The 20,212-nt window shown below is 42.1% G+C and overlaps 2 protein-coding genes and 1 pseudogene across 6 annotated transcripts in view; 2 read left to right on the forward strand and 1 right to left on the reverse strand.

The window, feature by feature from the left end:
- The window catches only part of ArgRS-m (arginyl-tRNA synthetase, mitochondrial), a 644,356-nt gene that overhangs the window by 153,032 nt on the left and 471,112 nt on the right, over nucleotides 1–20,212 (reverse strand). The gene's annotated exons all lie outside the window — the stretch shown is intronic.
- Nucleotides 5,273–20,212, forward strand: part of LOC137658731 (TLC domain-containing protein 3A-like) — a 161,966-nt gene continuing 147,026 nt past the window's right edge. For 2 of the 5 annotated variants that reach the window (XM_068393740.1, XM_068393744.1), the window contains exon 1: nucleotides 5,435–5,573. The gene's annotated coding sequence lies outside the window, so the exon portion shown is untranslated. Of the gene's footprint in view, nucleotides 5,574–5,601; nucleotides 5,753–5,784; nucleotides 5,895–20,212 lie in introns of those variants that run through there. The other 3 variants (XM_068393743.1, XM_068393741.1, XM_068393742.1) reach the window with 3 other exon arrangements.
- Nucleotides 19,932–20,050, forward strand: LOC137659387 (5S ribosomal RNA; annotated as a pseudogene).

Genomic DNA, 20,212 nt, shown 5'->3' on the forward strand with positions numbered 1-20,212 from the left:
CGGAGTGAGCAATAAGGAACCAAGAACAAGTACAGAAGTTGAGAAACAAGCCGACAAAGTTAATGAATTGGCTTTAAAGTGGGTAATGGGAAAAAGTAAAAGTGAAAAAGGTACAGTAATGAAGACAACCTAGCAAGAGGTAGATACTGTGATATTATCCCTGAAAAATAAGACATGACGAATAGCTTGAGAGAAATTCTAAATGAAATTGAAGAGAATAGAAATACCCGATGAATGGGATGAACTAGAAATTTTATCAGTAAGTCAGTCTAAAGGCAATAGAAGAGGACTATTCATTACGGATACAATTAATAAAATGTTTGAAAAATTATGGCTAATAAAAATTAAGGATAAAATTAATGACAAAATTAGCAGATTTCAGTGTAGTGGGATTGAGGGTAGATCTATCACACTGAATGCTGTAATAGACTATAATCATTACTTGGGAACCTCAACATATATATGGTTTGGGGATGCAGTAAATTGTTTTGATAAACTGCGCTTGAAAGATTGTATCAAAGAACTAAGTATGATGGTAGGGATAGATGATACGAAGATGATATTATATAAATCAAATGAGAAAGCTAATGCAATTATCAAGAGCCCCGTTGGATATGCAGAGGAAATTAAGATAGAAGGGACGTAAAACAGGGAACAGTATTTGGCCCAAAGTTATGCTCAATAGTCACGGACAAAGTTTATTCAATAAGTGAGAAGACGATAACCCTGATTAGAAACATTAGAATAGAAGCTTTAATCTATGTAGATGATATAATGTTTCCTAGTAACAATCGATACAAAGTAGAAAGAGCCATTAGCAACTTCGGAAGTTTGGAAGAAATGAAGAGATTTACGTTTAGTACAAATTCACAGAAGTCTGCGGTGTTAGTAATTAGACACACACACACAAAAAGAAGAGGTTGAAAAGGAGAATGGATTGGTTAGAAATGGAAGGATAGAAACAATTAAAGAATATAAATACTTAGGAGAATGATACTCAGAAAAAGGAAACCATAATCTTAGCATAAGCAAATAGGGAAGCAAAATTAGAATAAATGGTACAGGAAGTTAGGAAGTATGGAGACCGTAACAGAGTTGGTAACGCTAGTGAGGATGCATGAATGATTTGAAGTTCTCTGGCATCTGCTAGTTAGAATAAAGGTCTATGAGACAGTAGTAGTACCTACAATGTTTGCAAATAATGAGGCATGGGTTGTAATAAAAGAAAAAAAGAAACGAAAGAACTAGAGAGTATACAGTACAAAATTATGAAATAGATTGTTTCATATAGCCGGTTGAAAATAGAATATAGTATAAAAAGGTGATGCTATTTCATAACATCATAACATCAGATGACAAACGCCTAGTTAAGGAGGTAGTGGAAGATCACATAAGAGAACCATATTGGGAATGTTGGGGAAAAAGTATTATAGAAATCTGCAATAAATATATTAAAATTGAAGAAGTATGAAAGTATGAAAAGCAAAAACTTAAAAAAGAAGTAAAAAGTAAATTGGCAAATGAAATTAAGAGAAAAATAAAGAAAAGAATGTAGAGATAACCAAACTGAGGTTTGTGAATAGTAATGAAGAAATGGATCACATATAGGGAACGGGAAAACTTCGATGCTGAGAATTTTATTGAAGTTAGTGTAGCGCAAATGTCTTGTGAGGAAATACAATGTGAACATATGGTAGATAGAGAATGTGTTGGGTGGTATACCAAAAAATATAATGACATTTTTGGAAAAATGTATGATACCAAGTGTCCTATAAAGAGCAAACAAATAGTTGTACACGAAAATGTTAGATGGTATAATAGTGAGCTATTAAAGGCAAAAGGACACAGACGTAAGATGGAAGGTAGATGGAAAAGAGCCAAATCCTCACAAGCCAGAAAACTATATAATAAGGCCAGAAATGACTATAACATCCTGTTAGAAAAAAAAAAATTCTACAACGGCGAAAGGAAAAAAAACTCTAATAACATGAGGGGGTTTCACAAAAACCTAGATGATTTGATGGGATTATAAAAAAATTTCTTGCCTGATAATGTCTGTGCAGAGGAATTTGCTATATTTTTCAATGAAAAAATTTATAAAATTTGTAGAGGTTTCCCCCAAAATCAGTAAGAAGGACAGTCAGTTATGCTAGTGAATGAGGGTAAGAAGTTGATAAAATTCAAGGAAATAAATATGTATGACTTGTTAAAGGTTACGAGAGAGATGAAGAATACATATTATGGAAACGACCCTCTCCCAAATAGTTCAATAAGTGAAGCTCCAAACAAGCTAGTTGTATATAATATTTACCTGAATATAATTAACCTAGGTATATCACAATCCAGTTTTCCTAGCTGTGAAAAAACTGCGTTGATCAAACCAATTTACAAAGGAAAAGGTGATGTAAACGAGTTAAATTCATATAGGCCCATTTCAAATTTATCCTACATGTCGAAGCTTATTGAAAAAATCATAAGTGAGCAATTATGGGCGCATATTGATGAGTTAGAGGTATTCCCGGGAAATCAATCGGCCTACAGAGCTAATCACTCTACAGAAACTACCTTATGCTCAATAATGAATGATTTGATAGGTCTTCTTGATGAGGGAAAGTGTGGAATTTTGATTATGTTAGATCTTAGTGCTGCTTTCGATACTGTTGTGCACGAGTACTTACTTAACGACTTAAAATCCATTAGAGTGACCGAGGAAGCACTGGAATTTTTGCGAAGCTACTTGACGAACAAGAAGACTATTGTAGAAGTTTCTGGAAACCGATCTAGAGAGAGAATTCTTATGAAAGGTGTACCACAGGGTAGTGTTCTGGGCCCTATCTTGTTCAACATATATACTATCGAGCTATCACATATTTTGAAAAAACAAAAAGTGGGCTTTAAACTATATGCAGATGATACTCAGTTCTACCTTTCAATTTCAACCACACAAGATACAAAGAAGAAAATTGATGAGATAATGACTGAAATAAAAACATGGATGCAGAGGAAAAAGCTTAAATTAAATGATGATAAAACAGAATGTATGTTTTTTGGCACAAAGGTGGCTTTGAAGAATTAACAGTTATTTCAAAATATAAAAATTGGTGACGCTGATGTTAGGATTGTGCCTGTTGTGAAAAATTTGGGTGTACTGATAGATTGTAATTTGTCAATGAGGGATCAAATAGTGAACACAGTGAAAGTGTGTAACTATCACCTGAGAAGCATAGCATTTATTAGAAAATATTTAACAAAGGGCAGTAATATCAAGGCTTGATTATTGCAATTCTCTGTACTATAAATTGTCCAATACACTACTAAGAAAGCTTCAAAATGTGCAAAACCGGGCGGCTAGACTGATAAAAGGCATTAAATTTCGGGAGAGAATAACTCCTGCATTGATCGATCTACATTGGTTACCTGTTAAGGCTAGAATTGAATTTAAGATTTGTTTGTTGACTCACAAAGCACTTACAAGTGATAAGCCTAAATATCTTCGTGATTGCTTGGTCCCCTACCCTCAAGCTACTAGCGCTGCAGTAAGAGTTAGACATGCTGATGACCCATATAGACTATTCGAAATTAGTGTGAATCATGCAATAGGAGGAAGAACTTTTTGTTATGCTGCACCAAGACTCTTCAACGACCTTCCACTTGATGTCAAGAATAGCAAAAATGTGGCAGCTTTCAATAAAAACCTCTTTGGAAAGTGTTATAATAGTGATCTGCAAACTATTAAGCCTGAATACAAACGCTAGCGAATAACTGAAAAGATACAGAGCAAAATATAATCTGGAAAAATATTTTTTTTTCACATATCAAGGCCCGCCTGAACAGACTCTTAGTGTCTGATGGAGGGCGAGAAATAAACCCTTAAAAGTAAAAGTACTGGTAAAAGAGATTACATAGAACTTGACACTAATGAGGGGGTAATAGTTATGGGGACAATGTTAAATATGCTAGAATTAACAGAAATTTATAGAAACAGGAAGGATAATGATAGGCTTTGTGTGTTGCGTAGGGAGACAGAGGATACTACTGGGCATATTTTCAAGTGCAATGAGTTAAGGAAATTTAGAAATAATAACATAGAATTAAGGAATTTAGAAACCCTACTAAAGAGGTTAACCGGTATATTGGAAAGGTCCTAAAAGTTAGAAGTAAAAGTATGCAAGCTGTGTTGTCTGTGTAGGAGGTAACTAATGATAATGAATTTTCTGCAGATTGCAGCGCTTTACACCTACTACGCTTTATTATTATTATTATTATTTGCTAGGCTACAACCCTAATTGGAAAAGCAGAATGCTATAAGCCTAGGGGCTCTAACGAGGAAAATAGCCCAGTGAGGAAAGAAAACGAGGAAAAATATATCTTGGGCCGGCCATACACTATCATGTACACCTGAACAGTTACGCCTGTCAGGTATACCTTATACCTGAGTAGCACACACACTCTTCATGCATACCTGTCAAGTTTGTCAGTTCGCCATGGATTCTCGAGAAGATGAGTTGTACTTTCTCTCCTTATTATCTGCTGTTTTTGTGACTTGTAAAAACAGAGGGAAGAAACGCAAACAATGATGTAAGGAATGGCTGCAAAGAAGAAATAAAATTACCCATATAAATATTCTTAATGAATTGAGACATGAACCTTCTGATTACAACAATTTTCTGCGCATGAATGAATGTGTACAACAAGTTGCTGTCACTTATATCTCCCTTGATTAAAGGAACTCAACTGTAAAATAAATCAAAATTACAAAGCTGTAATCAAAAAAATTTAAACTGTCCACATCAAAGGATTGTTAATAACTGAGAGACCTGTTCAGGTACACCTGATGAAACCGCCACACACACATCAAGTTTACTCGCCTGTCAGGCAGAACTGATCGAATTTTCATCAGTTGTCAGGTCGCCTGAGAGGCTCGTTTTTCCCGCCATATACTATCAGGTATACCTGACAGGCGTAACTGTCAGGTGTACATGATAGTGTATGGCCGGCCTTAAGAACAGTAACAACATTAAAATAAATAATTTTTAAATAAACTATAAAAACTTTAACAAAACCAGAGGAAGAAAAATAAGATAGAATATTGGGCCCGAGTGTAGCCTTAAGCAAGAGAACTCTAACCCAAGATAGTGGAATATCATGGTTCAGAGGCTATGGCACTACCCAAGACTAGAGAACAATCGTTTGATTTTGGAATGTCTTTCTCCTAGAAGAGCTGCTTACCATAGCTAAAGAGTCTCTTCTACCCTTACCAAGAGGAAAGTGGCCACTGAACAATTACAGTGTAGTAGTTAACCCCTTGGGCGAAGAAGAATTGTTTGTTAATCGCAGTGTTGTCAGGTGTATGAGGACAGGAGAATCTGTAAAGAATAGGCCAGACTATTCGGTGTATGTGTAGACAAAGGGAAAGTGAACGGTAACCAGAAAGAAGGATCCAATGTAGTACTGTCAGGTCAGTCGAAGGACCCAATAACTATCATCTAGTAGTCTGTCCACAATCACATTGTTGTGGAGAGAGCAACGAAGAACCTGGAACCCGATCCTCTCTTCTAATCTAGAGTATAAAGGTATTAATGAAAAAATTAAAAATAATGTCATGGTTGGCATCTTCTTCCGTAGGCGAAAACAAACCTACTTTTCCAAAGACCTAATATGTCATTGATAATAATACCCTGAAATGTACTCAAGTTCATGGTTTAAAGTATGAAGCCCAATGCTTTGATCACAAAGCTAATAGAATACTACAGTACGTTGACCTTTTATGCTTTTACATCAGGTTGTTGACTTTTAAATCCTAGAGTATATCTTTAAGCACCAAACTCTACAACAATTCTAAACATGGATTTGTTGTGCTTTTGGCTACAACTTTGGTCTCTACAGAAATACTGGTAAAGTTTTACTGTATTATAGATAATGATTTCGAACAGAAAATATGTTTTCCTGTAGTAAATAACGTGTTTTGACCGAATTTGACCGTCATTTCAACAAACAAACAAAACAACCAATTCGACTAACTTTGAGCTATCAGTAGTTTGTTACTACACGAATACAAACCATCATATTTTAGATAGGAAATATGTTTTCAGCGTGAAGATCGACAGCCGTTGAATCGTTGTGCATTTTAATGCATGCATTGTTACATTTAAGAATATTTATTAATATTAAACTAATTAAATGCTTATATCATGTTTAGGCCATCCTTAAAGGCAGATAAATGAAGGTCAGACTATACTACCCTAAACCACCTGCTGTACGCTAGCCTTGTTAGGTTTCACGATATCTAAAACTAGGATTAGAGTGTTTTTTGGGACTAATCTTGGTATTATTGTAGTGTATTACAGGACAATGTAACCTAGGAAAAAAACTACTTTTTCTTATAGAAAAAATTACGCTCTCTACAAAAATGACACTCGTTCCCGTCGCAAATCAATAGTTTCAAAATATATATATATCTATATCCTACGATTGAGTGTCTTGCTTCACAATAATAATCAACAAGCACCATTCACTCCCTGAAAGAAAATGGAAAGTTCACTTAAGGGCGCATCAGCCTGCGACCGCCCTTTACACTGCCGCGTTCTTAGTTAGCAGTCATCGTAAATATAGGGGCTGTTATCATACATACACCCCTACAAAGGCTTCGAGTAAGGTTCTACTGTACTCTAATACCTTTAGATTAGACTAATCCAGAGATTAAAAATGTAACCAAGACAAGTTTAGGGTTGCTTTTTCCTTTTGCTCATTGGGGCCCTGGCTTATAGCATCCTGCTTTTCCAACTAGGGTTGTAGCTTTGCAAGTAATTACAGTATAATTATAATTTGCTATCGCCACTCCTGCGTTTACGCCAGCTCATTCTTCGGGGAGTATGTGGCGAAAGCTAGGAGCCCTTGGACCTACATTGGCAAACTTGCAGGTTCTGAAGGCATATGGGATTTCTCCTGTGTTCACCGCACCTCATTGGAGGTAGGAGGCTCCTCTCCGTTTGTGCTAACATTGATGACGCGTGTGACCTAAGGAATGTTTTGGCCCCATAATCTTTCAGGTAAGCTCACACCTTTCTCTTAAGTGCTCATTAAAATGATTCAACAGCCACCCAGCTTGTGCTGAAAGCATATTCTCTACCTAAAGGACTCAGGTTTGTATAGCTAGGAAAAATACAAATTATATGAAATATTTATGACGTTCCTACTTGAAAGCAATTATCCTCTTTTAGTGACATCACATTGCCAATTGGGCTCCTATTCAACCTTTTCAGGCTTTTATATGTAAGAGCCCATATCTGGCTGTTGTAGAACAACATCCGGGAACTTATGAAGAAGTACTTGTAGGCTGTTAATTGGTTTTAAAAACCACCTGACAGATACCTCATTGTAAATGCACAGAAACCAAGCATGCGCAATAAGTCCCCTTCAGTCTCTCAGATGTAAACAATGGACTTAGAGTGAAAAACATATTTTAATTAGAGTGAAAAACATATTTGTTCCGTAACCGAAATACAAACCACGCTATTTACATTGGGTTTACCTTTTAGCGTAGCTGAAATGGCGAGCCATTAGAATTTAACGAGGGTGTATTACCCCCGCGCTAGTTAGCAGGGGGGTAGGGGAGTGGTAGCTAGCTACCCCTCCCCCCTCACACACCGGTGAATTGCTTCACTTTCACCTTTGGCTCGGACATGGACAGACGTCTCTGTCTTTGTCCTCGCTTAGCAGCCATTATTTGTTTTGTCTTTACTTAAGGACTTACTTTTCTTTTACTCAATATATATGTACAGTGAGCCCTCGCTACTTCGCGGTTCGACCATCGTGGATTCACCACTTCGCAGGTTTTTTTCATAACCCATATATATATAGTGAACCATCGCTACTTCGCGGTTCGACCATCGCGGATTCACCACTTCGGGGTTTTTTTTCATAACCCATATATATATACATATCGCGGATTTTCCAGAAATTTCGAAAATACCGCGATATCTGAAGACCCCAAATACGATATTTCGTTACCTGTAATACCATTAATACTGTAATTAGTAATATCTGCTCTTACTGATTGTTCATTGCATTACATATGACATATAATTCAGCACAGAAAGAAATAAAACACGAAAAGAGAATGTGATCATACGATAATTCAGTACTGTATACAGTACGTAGTAAAATTAAATCGAACATGAAACGCAAATCAGATACAGTCATACCATATTAGAATGGTGTAAGGCTGCTGATGGCTACTACTGTACTACAAATGTAATGGATGTGCTTCTTTTCCATGAATCTTTTGTATGTATATGTACGTAGTACTGCATCCAATAATATTCTTTGTTGCAAAAATCACATCTCGAATAAGCATACGAGAGAGAGAGAGAGAGAGAGAGAGAGAGAGAGAGAGAGAGAGAGAGAGAGAGAGAGAGACATCCTACAACAAAAGCGCAAAATAGCGTACTTAAAGCTGTATTATTATTATTGTTATTATTATTATTATTGTTGTTGTTGTTATTAAAATTATTATTGTTATTATTATTATTATCATTATTATTATTATTATTATTATCATTATTTATTATTATTACTGTACAGTATACGTAGGGTATCTTGTACTTTGAGTTGGTAACCTACGTAGGATATAAGACGGGTTGTGATTGGTTCAAGCGCTGATAGATGACGAATCAGAACTCAAGTTTTGTTATCTAGCCTGTGATTGGTGTTTTGCCCGCATCTCCAACTTCCAGCATCTTTTCGCGGCCACTTTCTCTCCCGCCGTATCGCTGTGTAGACGTTGAGTTTGTGAACTTTAATCTGTGCTTTGCGTGACTGTTTTAAGTTGAACTTTTTGTTGAACTTTCTGTTAAACCCTACTGTACAATGCCTCCCAAGCGTTCTGCTTCTACTAAGGCTGGTAGTGAGCCTAAACGCCACCAAAGGATGATGACGATTGCTGAGAAGGTGACGCTTCTCGATATGTTAAAAGACGGTAGAAGTTACCCGACCGCAGCCCCTCCATTTCGGAATCAATGAATCCACCGTTCGCTATATCAAGAAGGACGAGGCGAACATTAAAAAGACGGCTGCAATCACCTTTAGCAGATCAGCGAAGCGAGTCGTTACCACGCGTAATAAAACGATCGTACGCATGGAAGGTGTTTTAGCAGTGTGGATTGCCGACTGCCGGCAGAAGAACATAGCCTTGGATACGAACACCATCCGAAAAAAGGCTTTGAGTTTGTATGAGAATTTTGCGGCAAAGGAACCTCAAGACGACGATGGCGACCATGCTGAAGAAGATGATGATGTAGATAAACCTCAACCAGGGACATTCACTGATTCCCAGCGTCAGAAACAACGTTTTTCCGCCAGCAAAGGATGGTTCGTGAAGTTTCAGAAACGCTTCGCCCTGAAAAGCGTTTCCCTGCATGGCGAGGCTGCTTCCGCTGACACTGCCGCTGCTGAAACTTACGTGAACCAGACGTTCAAGAATATTATCGCCGAAGGTGGATACAAGCTGGAACAAGTCTTTAATATGGATGAGACCGGCTTGTTTTGGAAGAGAATGCCGTCGCGAACTTTCCTGTTCAAAGAAGAAGCCAAAGCCTCTGGCTTTAAAGCATTCAAGGATCGCGTTACCCTCGTGATGTGTGGCAATGCTGCTGGATTTTTGCTAAAGCCGGGGCTTATTTATAAGTCGAAAAATCCTCGCGCTTTGAAAAATAAACATAAGAATCTCCTTCCCGTGTACTGGATGCATAATCCAAAAGCATGGATTACGAAGATGCTGACCTCCAACTGGTTCCACCAGTGTTTCATCCCGCAAGTCAGCAAATATCTCGTAGAGAAGGGCTTGCCATTCAAGATCCTTCTCCTTATGGATAACGCTGGTGGACACGCAACTGATCTGTCGCATGAGGGCATTCAGGTTGAGTTCCTGCCACTCAACACCACGTCATTAATTCAACCGATGGACCAGGGGGTTATCAGGGCGTTCAAGGCCCTCTACACGAAGAATACCTTGGCGGACCTCGTTGCGTGTGTGGATGCTGCCCAAGATGATGAGGATGAAGATTTTAACTTGAAGGCGTACTGGTGGAAGTACACCATAGTAACGTACCTGCAGAACATTCAGAAGGCACTGCAAGAGGTGAAACCTGCAACCGTGAATGCGAGCTGGAAGAAGTTGTGGCCCCAGATTGTTTACGACGACGAGGGATTTACTCCGTCTGAAATCCAACACACTGCAATACGCAAATCTGTGCAGTTGGCTGCCATAATTGGAGGTGACGGGTTTGGCGACATGACGACTGAAGACGTCGACGAGTCGTTGGACTGCCATTCCCAGCCGCTAACTGACGCAGACCTAGAAGACCTGACAAAATCGGCAAGTGAAGAAGAGAGTGAAACGCAGGAAGAGACCCAAGAAAATGTTGAAGAAATGGGCTTAACATTAGAACGGCTTGCCAAGGCCTGCAACCTTGCAAAGGAGTTGAAAGAAATGTTGGAAGAGTGGGACGAGGATATGGTTCAGTCTATGCAATTCTGCAACAAGATCGATGAAGACATGACTCCCTACAGGATGCTCTTAGAGCGAAAAAAGAAGCAGCGGCAGCAACTTCCGATCACAATGTTCTTCCAGCCTCGCAAAATAGTCAGTTCCTCCTGCTAGTACGCCTTCAGAAGAAATTGAAGAAGTTTCCCAGGAAGAAGTTGAAGAGGTGTCCCAGGAAAAGACACCTCCGTCTGAAGAGACGTAAAATACTATCATTGGCTGCACAGTAGAAGACATCATCAGCTTCATCATCATAATTTCTACTGTGCAGCAAATTCATCGCCATCATCATTCAAGTTTTTCTTGAACTTCTTTCGTGGTGAGTACAGTAACAATCTTTATTTTTTACTTTAATATTCTAACATTTTAATATTTGCGCCTGTTTTAGTTTAGTACTGTATGCATTAAGTTAAAGGGAAGGTTTTAAAAGTCTGAAGAGTATACATGTTGTAACCTATCATATTTTTTTTGTTTAAAATTTACATTTACGTACGTAAAACAATCTCTCTCTCTCTCTCTCTCTCTCTCTCTCTCTCTCTCTCTCTCTCTCTCTCTCTCTCTCTCTCTCTCTCTCTCTCTCTCGTAAATTGTTTTCCTGCTTTGCTACGTGCAGTATGTACTGTATGATTTTATATAGATACGGTAAATAATATTTGTAATAACATATTTTCTAAAAGCTTTTACTGTAAATATCATTATTTATCACTTTCATCATGCGCGTTTAATGCCTTCTTTGTTCTGAGCATGGTTGTTTACTGAGCGTACTTTATGACGCCGTCGTTTCAGGTGGTGTCATAAAGAAAAACATTTCATTTGGAAGTCCTAAGAAAAATTGAGTAAAACATTGGTAATAACAAAATCAACATACTGTATAATCAATATAATCGATGCAAAAACTAACCTATACACAGATGTGTACACTAAATGCGTTTGTTTCTTCATTATGATCAGAGAAACGTAAACAAAACATTGGTTGCCATTTTTTATCGTGCTTTTTGGCGTGTTTAGGAAACGCATGATATAAAATCGCCTTTAATATTTGTGCCTGTTTTAGTTTAGGGTACTGTAGTACATGCATTAAGTGTTCTGTACATTAAAGGGTAGTTTGTTAACAGTACTACGTACAAGGGAAGGTTTTAAAAGTCTGAATATACATGTTAAATAAATAGGTAAATATGGTGTCACTACTTTGCGGATTTTCACCTATCACGGCCGGGTCTGGAACCTATCTACTGCGATAAACGAGGGTTCACTGTATACATATCGCGGATTTTCCGGAAATTTCGAAAATACCGCGATATCTGAAGACCCCAAATACGATATTTCGTTACCTGTAATTCCATTAATACTGTAATTAGTAATATCTGCTCTTACTGATTGTTCATTGCATTACATATGACATATAATTCAGCACAGAAAGAAATAAAACACGAAAAGAGAAAGTGATCATACGATAATTCAGTACTGTATACAGTACGTAGTAAAATTAAATCGAACATGAAACGGAAATCAGATGCAGTCATACCATATTAGAATGGTGTAAGGCTGCTGATGGCTACTACTGTACTACAAATGTAATGGATGTGCTTCTTTTCCATGAATCTTTTGTATGTATACGTACGTAGTACTGCATACAATAATATTCTTTGTTGCAAAAATCACATCTCGAATAAGCGTACGAGAGAGAGAGAGAGAGAGAGAGAGAGAGAGAGAGAGAGAGAGAGAGAGAGAGAGAGAGAGAGACATCCTACAACAAAACAAGCGTGAAATAGCGTACGTAAAGCTGTATTATTATTATTGTTATTATTATTATTCTTGTTGTTGTTATTAAAATTATTATTGTTATTATTATTATTATAATTATCATTATTATTATTATTATTATTATCATTATTTATTATTATTTTTATTATTATTATTACTGTACAGTATACGTAGGGTATCTTGTACTTTGAATTGGTAACCTACGTAGCATATAAGACGGGTTGTGATTGGTTCAAGCGCTGATAGATGACGAATCAGAACCCAAGTTTTGTTATCTAGCTTGTGATTGGTGTTTTGCCCGCATCTCCAACCCGCAGCATCTACGTATTCGCGGTCACTTTCTCTCCCGCCGTATCGCTGTGTAGACGTTGTTAAGTTATTGTGAACTTTAATCTGAGCTGTGCATGACTGTTTTAAGTTGAACTTTTTGTTGAACTTTCTGTTAAACCCTACTGTACAATGCCTCCCAAGCGTTCTGCTTCTACTAAGGCTGGTAGTGAGCCTAAACGCCACCAAAGAATGATGACGATTGCTGAGAAGGTGACGCTTCTCGATATGTTAAAAGACGGTAGAAGTTACGCGGCCGCAGCCCGCCATTTTGGAATCAATGAATCCACCGTTCGCTATATCAAGAAGGACGAGGCGAACATTAGAAAGACGGCTGCAATCACCTTTAGCAGATCAGCGAAGCGAGTCGTTACCACGCGTAATAAAACGATCGTACGCATGGAAGGTGCTTTAGCAGTGTGGATTGCCGACTGCCGGAAGAAGAACATAGCCATGGATACGAACACCATCCGAACAAAGGCTTTGAGCTTGTATGAGAATTTTGCGGCAAAGGAACCTCAAGACGACGATGGCGACCATGCTGAAGAAGATGATGATGTAGATAAACCTCAACCAGGGACATACACTGATTCCCAGCGTCAGAAACAACGTTTTTCCGCCAGCAAAGGATGGTTCGTGAAGTTTCAGAAACGCTTCGCCCTGAAAAGCGTTAACCTGCATGGCGAGGCTGCTTCCGCTAACACTGCCGCTGCTGAAACTTACGTGAACCAGACGTTCAAGAATATTATCGCCGAAGGTGGATACAAGCCGGAACAAGTGTTTAATATGGATGAGACCGGCTTGTTTTGGAAGAGAATGCCGTCGCGAACTTTCCTGTTCAAAGAAGAAGCCAAAGCCTCTGGCTTTAAAGCATTCAAGGATTGCGTTACCCTCGTGATGTGTGGCAATGCTGCTGGATTTTTGCTAAAGCCGGGGCTTATTTACAAGTCGAAAAACCCTCGCGCTTTGAAAAATAAAAATAAGAATCTCCTTCCCGTGTACTGGATGCATAATCCAAAAGCATGGATTACGAAGATGCTGACCTCCAACTGGTTCCACCAGTGTTTCATCCCACAAGTCAGCAAATATCTCGTAGAGAAGGGCTTGGCATTCAAGATCCTTCTCCTTATGGATAACGCTGGTGGACACGCAACTGATCTGTCGCATGAGGGCATTCAGGTTGAGTTCCTGCCACTCAACACCACGTCATTAATTCAACCGATGGACCAGGGGGTTATCAGGGCGTTCAAGGCCCTCTACACGAAGAATACCTTGGCGGACCTCGTTGCGTATGTGGATGCTGCCCAAGATGATGAGGATGAAGATTTTAACTTGAAGGCGTACTGGCGGCAGTACACTATAGCCAAGTGCCTGCAGAACATTCAGAAGGCACTGCAAGAAATGAAACCTGCAACCGTGAATGCGAGCTGGAAAAAGTTGTGGCCCCAGATTGTTTACGACGACGAGGGATTTACTCCGTCTGAAATCCAACACTCTGCAATACGCAAATCTGTGCAGTTGGCTGCCATAATTGGAGGTGATGGGTTTGGCGACATGACGACTGAAGACGTCGACGAGTTGTTGGACTGCCATTCCCAGCCGCTAACTGACGCAGACCTAGAAGACCTGACGAAATCGGCCAGTGAAGAAGAGAGCGAAACACAGGAAGAGACCCAAGAAAATGTCGAAGAAACGGGCTTAACATTAGAACGGCTTGCCAAGGCCTGCAACCATGCGAAGGAGTTGAAAGAAATGTTGCACGAGTAGGATGAGGATATGGTTCGGTCCATGCAATTCTGCAACAAGATCGATGAAGACATGACTCCCTACAGGATGCTCTTAGAGCGAAAAAAGAAGCAGCGGCAGCATTTTCCGATCACAATGTTCTTCCAGCCTCGCAAAAAAGAGCCAGTTCCTCCTGCTAGTACGCCTTCGGAAGAAATTGAAGAAGTTTCCAAGGAAGAAGTTGAAGAGGTGTCCCTGGAAAAGACACCTCCGTCTGAAGAGACGTAAAATACTATCATTGGCTGCACAGTAGAAGACATCATCAGCTTCATCATCATCATTTCTACTGTGCAGCAAATTCATCGCCATCATCATTCAAGTTTTTCTTCAACTTCTTTCGTGGTGAGTACAGTAACAATCTTTATTTTTTACTTTAATATTCTAACATTTTAATATTTGTGCCTGTTTTAGTTTAGTACTGTATGCATTAAGTTAAAGGGAAGGTTTTAAAAGTCTGAAGAGTATACATGTAACCTATCATATTTTTTTTGTTTAAAATTTACATTTACGTACGTAAAACAATCTCTCTCTCTCTCTCTCTATCTCTCTCTCTCTCTCTCTCTCTCTCTCTCTCTCTCTCTCTCTCTCTCTCTCGTAAATTGTTTTCCTGCTTTGCTACGTACAGTATGTACTGTATGATTTTATATAGATACGGTAAATAATATTTGTAATAACATATTTTCTAAAAGGTTTTACTGTAAATATCATTATTTATCACTTTCATCATGCGCGTTAAATGCCTTCTTTGTTTACTGAGCGTACTTTAAGACGCCGTCGTTTAAGGCGGCGTCATAAAGAAAAACATTTCATTTGGAAGTCCTAAGAAAAATTAAGTAAAACATTGGTAATAACAAAATCAACATACTGTATAATCAATATAATCGATGCAAAAACCAACCTATACACAGATGTGTACTGTACACTAAATGCGTTTGTTTCTTCATTATGATCAGAGAAACGTAAACAAAACATTGGTTGCCATTTTTTATCGTGCTTTTTGGCGTGTTTAGGAAACGCATGATATAAAATCGCCTTTAATATTTGTGCCTGTTTTAGTTTAGGGTACTGTAGTACATGCATTAAGTGTTTTGTACATTAAAGGGTAGTTTGTTAACAGTACTACGTACAAGGGAAGGTTTTAAAAGTCTGAATATACATGTTAAATAAATAGGTAAATATGGTGTCACTACTTCGCGGATTTTCACCTATCGCGGTCGGGTCTGGAACCTATCTATCGCGATAAACGAGGGTTCACTGTAAACATTTTCTCATATTTATGTATATATTTGAGTATAGAAATCAGTAAGTTTCCTTTTCAGAGTTTGTGCTTGTGTGTGTAGGGTACGATATCTCTTTGGAGCCCTCGGCAGTTAGGCCACCATGGTGTAATTTCATGGGTCGAGATCGAGTTTGACTTCGGTCTTTCTCTCTCTCTCTCTTGAGGTCGTTCACCCTTTTACTACGTTAATTTACTATGCCTTTGTAGCTTCCTTCCCGTGTGGGGGGGGGGGGGGGGGTTGCTACGCCGTACGTTTTGTCTCAATTAGTTTATGAATCTAATTGTATTTGTTGTTTTTTCAGCTTTGTAGAACGATTCCTTTCTGGGTTTTTGTTCTTTCTTTAGTGTTCATTCATTTTTAAGTTACATAATTACATAGTTACATAATTGTAATTGTTATAATTTTGTGTTGGTTACAGCTCTCCTTCCGTGAGTGTAAGTGTTGTGGGGGCACGTGCCTGTTGTGTAATTCTTGTGTTCCTTTCCCTCGGGATTCCTCTTTGGAGCCTTCCCGGGGGAATGAATGTTAACTAATGATTTTTGTTTTATTTTTCACAGTTACCGATTTAGTTCGTTTCTGTAATGTGACAACGGAGTGAGCTGTCTTGTTGAGGCCTGGGGATTCGGCTGTTGCTGCCTCCCCTATAGATCTTCGTCAGGGGCGTGTCTCCTTCTCCTGGAAGTACTCCCGTGATGATTGACAGCTCTCCAGTTCATTTTAGAACTCTCAGGAGGCTCGCCTCCTTGGGTGGGTAACTTCCCTTCCGAGGGAAATTTTTCCTGCCAAGGCTTGAGTTTTCCCCTTTTGGGGGGTTCTTCTCTTGCCTTTTTTTCGTGCGACTATGCTCTTGGTGCTGAGCAGTCGCACCTGCAGTTACGCTCAATTGGCTGGGCAACTGCAGGAGCCCCTCTTCGAAGGATTGCTCCTTTTAGGTCACTGGCTGACCCGTCTCTTCTACGAAGTGTTTCTCTTTCGTTCGCGAGAGAGTACACTCATAGAGACTCCTCTTCGGAGGACTCTTCTGCTGTTGTTGCTGTTGGCCGCCTTCACCGTAAGGCTCACCGTCCGCTACGTCATAAGGGCCTCCCATCTACCTATAAGGGTGCTAAGAGGCGCCTTTTTGAATCTCCGTATGCAGCCTACAACTCCTTCTTCTTGATCTTCCGCCCCTGGTGCAGATGGACAGCCGTCTGACCTCGTCTTCCGACGGGCAACGGTCTTCCCGACGGACAACGGTCTTCCGACGGACATCAGTCTCTCGACGGACAACGATCTCTTCGGGGCAAACGGTTGCCTCCCACGGGGGTTCTTCCCTTGCGTATCAGGGTTCCCCTGCGCTCCCTTCTGCAGTGTTCTTTCCTGCTCATCAGCGCTTTCCTGATCGCTAGCGCTCTCGTGTTCGCCAGCGCTCTCCTGTTCGTCAGCGCTCTCCTGATGATCATCTCTGCTGTTCCTGTTGGTTCCTGTTACGCGCCCTGTGCGCCCACGTTCGCCCTCGCGATCTGGAACTTCAGTTCAGGTCTTGGACAAGGACTCTTCTTCTACGCACAGGCTTCCACGTGATGCCTTCTGCTCGCCAGCGATCACCAGCTCGCCAGCGACCACAGACCCGTCAATGTTCGCCTGCTCGTTAGCAATCTCCTACGCGTCAACGATCGCCATCGATCTGCACGCGTGTCAGTTCCCCTGGACACCATCAGTAGCGATCTAGCGCTCGCCTGCTGTGGACCACGATCTCCGGTAGCTGAGTCTTGCCGTAGATCTTCCTCCTGCTCACCAGCGCTCACCATTACTTCTGTCCTTCTGTGCGCCAGCTTTCTTCAATCGCCAGCGCACATCTGCGTGCCCTTTTCTGCCACGCACCTATGGGCGCCAATGGTTTTTTCTGACCGTCTAGGATCGCCTGATTAACAGCTTGCTTCAGTGCTCATCTTCCTGATGCACCTGCGCGCCTTTTGTTAGCGCCATGCGCGCTAACCATCACTAGTCTCTTACGCGTTAGCGATCGCCTACTCGCCTGCGCGATTCTTCGCCTGCGCGCTAGCGTTTTGTTAACGCACCACCGCTCACCAACGCGCCGTCGCTTGCCGATGCGCCATCGCTTGCCGATGCGCCATCGCTTGCCGACGCGCCATTTCTTGCCGACGCGCCATCGCTTGCCGACGCGCCATCGCTTGCCAACGCGCCGTCACTCGCCTACGGGCCATCGCTCGCCAGAACGTGCCATCACTCGTCAACGCGCCATCGCCCACTTACGCGCCATCGGTTTCCCGACCGCCTGCGCTCACCCGCGCGCCCACGTGCCTGCGCGTCCACACGCCCACGTGCCTGCGCGAGCGCACGCCCACGTGCCCGCGCTCCTACGCGACCGCGCACATGCGCCCAATGTTCGCCCGCGAGCGAACCAACGGTATTCCATCGCGCGGACCGATGGTGTTCGCGGACCGACGGTGTTCTGTCGCGCGGACCGGCGGTGTTCCGTCGTGCGAACCGACGGTGTTCCATCGCGCGAACGTCGGCTTGATTCCTGCAGTATCCATTGCTCGCCTACGGGTCATCGCTCGCCGACCACCAGCTCTCGCCCTTCCTTCCACGCTTGCCCTCCTTCTGCGCTCCTTCGCGCACTTTCGTTTGCGTTCCTGCGTGCCCGCGCATGGGCGCCAGGGCGATTGCGACCGCGATTCCCGTTGGGGTTTCGCAACATGGCCAGCCTGGCGAGTCTTCTGGAGTGTATTTCCAGAACATGGCCTCACCCCGTAAACGCAAAGCATGGCACTTGCAGGTGCAGGAAGAATCTTCAGGGAGGTCTGAGCAACATTCTTCTTTCCAGAACCTGGGTTAGCCCTTCCCCGTCATTCCCTGGAAGGGTTTTGCCAGGGAGCTTTCCGTTCGAGTTTTCTCCATCGGCCAAGGGGTGACTGGTTTACCCCTTCCTCTTCTCCATCTCTTGAAAGGGCTTACCAGGTCCTTTCTCTCCTCGGTTGCGACCCGAGGTTTTGTACAAGGAAGCTCCAGGAAGATCATGGGTACTTTCCTCTTCTCGGGCTCAAGCACCTAGGCTTTTCATTGCCAAGTTTCGAACTTGCGGGCAAGCTAGATGTTGGACCATCTGGGCGCAATGACCGAGGGCTTCCTCTTGGGTGTCTCATCCGTGGATGTCGACAATCTCAGACACCCTTCTATCCTTGGGAAGAGCTTGTTTGTGCCCAAGGACAGAGACATAGACAGCGGTTGTGCGGAGGAAATCGACTTCTGTTTTCACTCCTTCAAGGCGCTTTCTTCCAGACCCTGCAGGGCTCCAGCGCCTCTTTCTTTCAGCCTCGTCGGCCTAAGTTATCGGACCGGCTACGACAACTAAGACAAGGTGTCCAATAGCAGTCCCCTCCTGTCAGGGACAGGTAGCACGGGAGGCTCTCCCGGGGGGGCATAATCCTAGAGGGAGCGGCAGAGTTCACGAACTCTAGGATTGGCACCCCCCCTTGCAGGTCTCACGCTGGGAGGATACCTAAGGTTACTCCTCCGGGTAACAGCTTCCCGAGGCCGATTCCTGCACAATCTCCGTGATCAGTCAAGGATATCGCGCCTGCCGTCTCTGTCAGCGAATTCAGTGTCACTGAACCTCTATGCCATGGGGTCGGCAAGAGTTTTGCCTGTTTGGGCAGAATGATCCATGCCTTAGGAGAAGGTCCTCCATAGGATCGTTGACGGCTTCACCCCCCGGCTTCTTCAGTCGATCCTTTCTCGTAGGAAAGCATACGAGACGGAAATTCCGTAGTCGACCACTCAGCTCTGATCAAGTCTGTCGAACAAACTTCGTCCAGCGTGGAACAGCAGAATCGATCAGACTGGTAACGAGGTGACAGGACTCCTTAGGCCCTGGATCGGAGGGACGGGTACTTTCAGTTTCCATTCCATCCATCTTCCAGGAAGCTCTTGGAATTCAGCCTAGACTACAGGTGTTCCTGCTTAAGATGCAGTGTGGCGATCCCGCTGTGGCATCGCAGGTTTTTCCCCAGAGAACTCTCCCTGCTTTCCTCATGGCCGCTCAGGAGCAGGCTTCCGCCTCCTTCGTCCTTTGGAGGTCTGGTCAACTCCGGTAGGCTCGGGTTCAACCTTCTTCAAACGCCGGGACAAGCTTCCGGATCCTTACCATGAGTGGGGGTTCATGGTAATTTGCTAGGAGCCTTCTCTACTTCTGCCTCAACATCTGGAGTATTTAGCCATGATATTGAGTCAACGACCTTACCACGTTGGAAACCCCGCTTCTCGTCCGTCCAGCGAGGTTAAGCAACATCGGGTCTGGTCAGTACTTGGATGGGTGACCGCCTGGGGACGCCAGATTCTGTTGCCGCCTCCTCCGAGCCTTCCCTTCAGTTGACTGTGGCAAGGCTGAGGAGAGTCGCAGTACCTGTTCTCAGTCAAGCAGAGCTTTTAGCCCTACCTTGGAACGTTTCCTAGGTCTCTTTTCCTCATTGACCCGTCTAAAGTTCCGAACGGTCGCCTCAGGATAAGT

This window comes from Palaemon carinicauda, chromosome 19, assembly GCF_036898095.1.
Source record: "Palaemon carinicauda isolate YSFRI2023 chromosome 19, ASM3689809v2, whole genome shotgun sequence".
Lineage (NCBI taxonomy): Eukaryota > Metazoa > Arthropoda > Malacostraca > Decapoda > Palaemonidae > Palaemon > Palaemon carinicauda.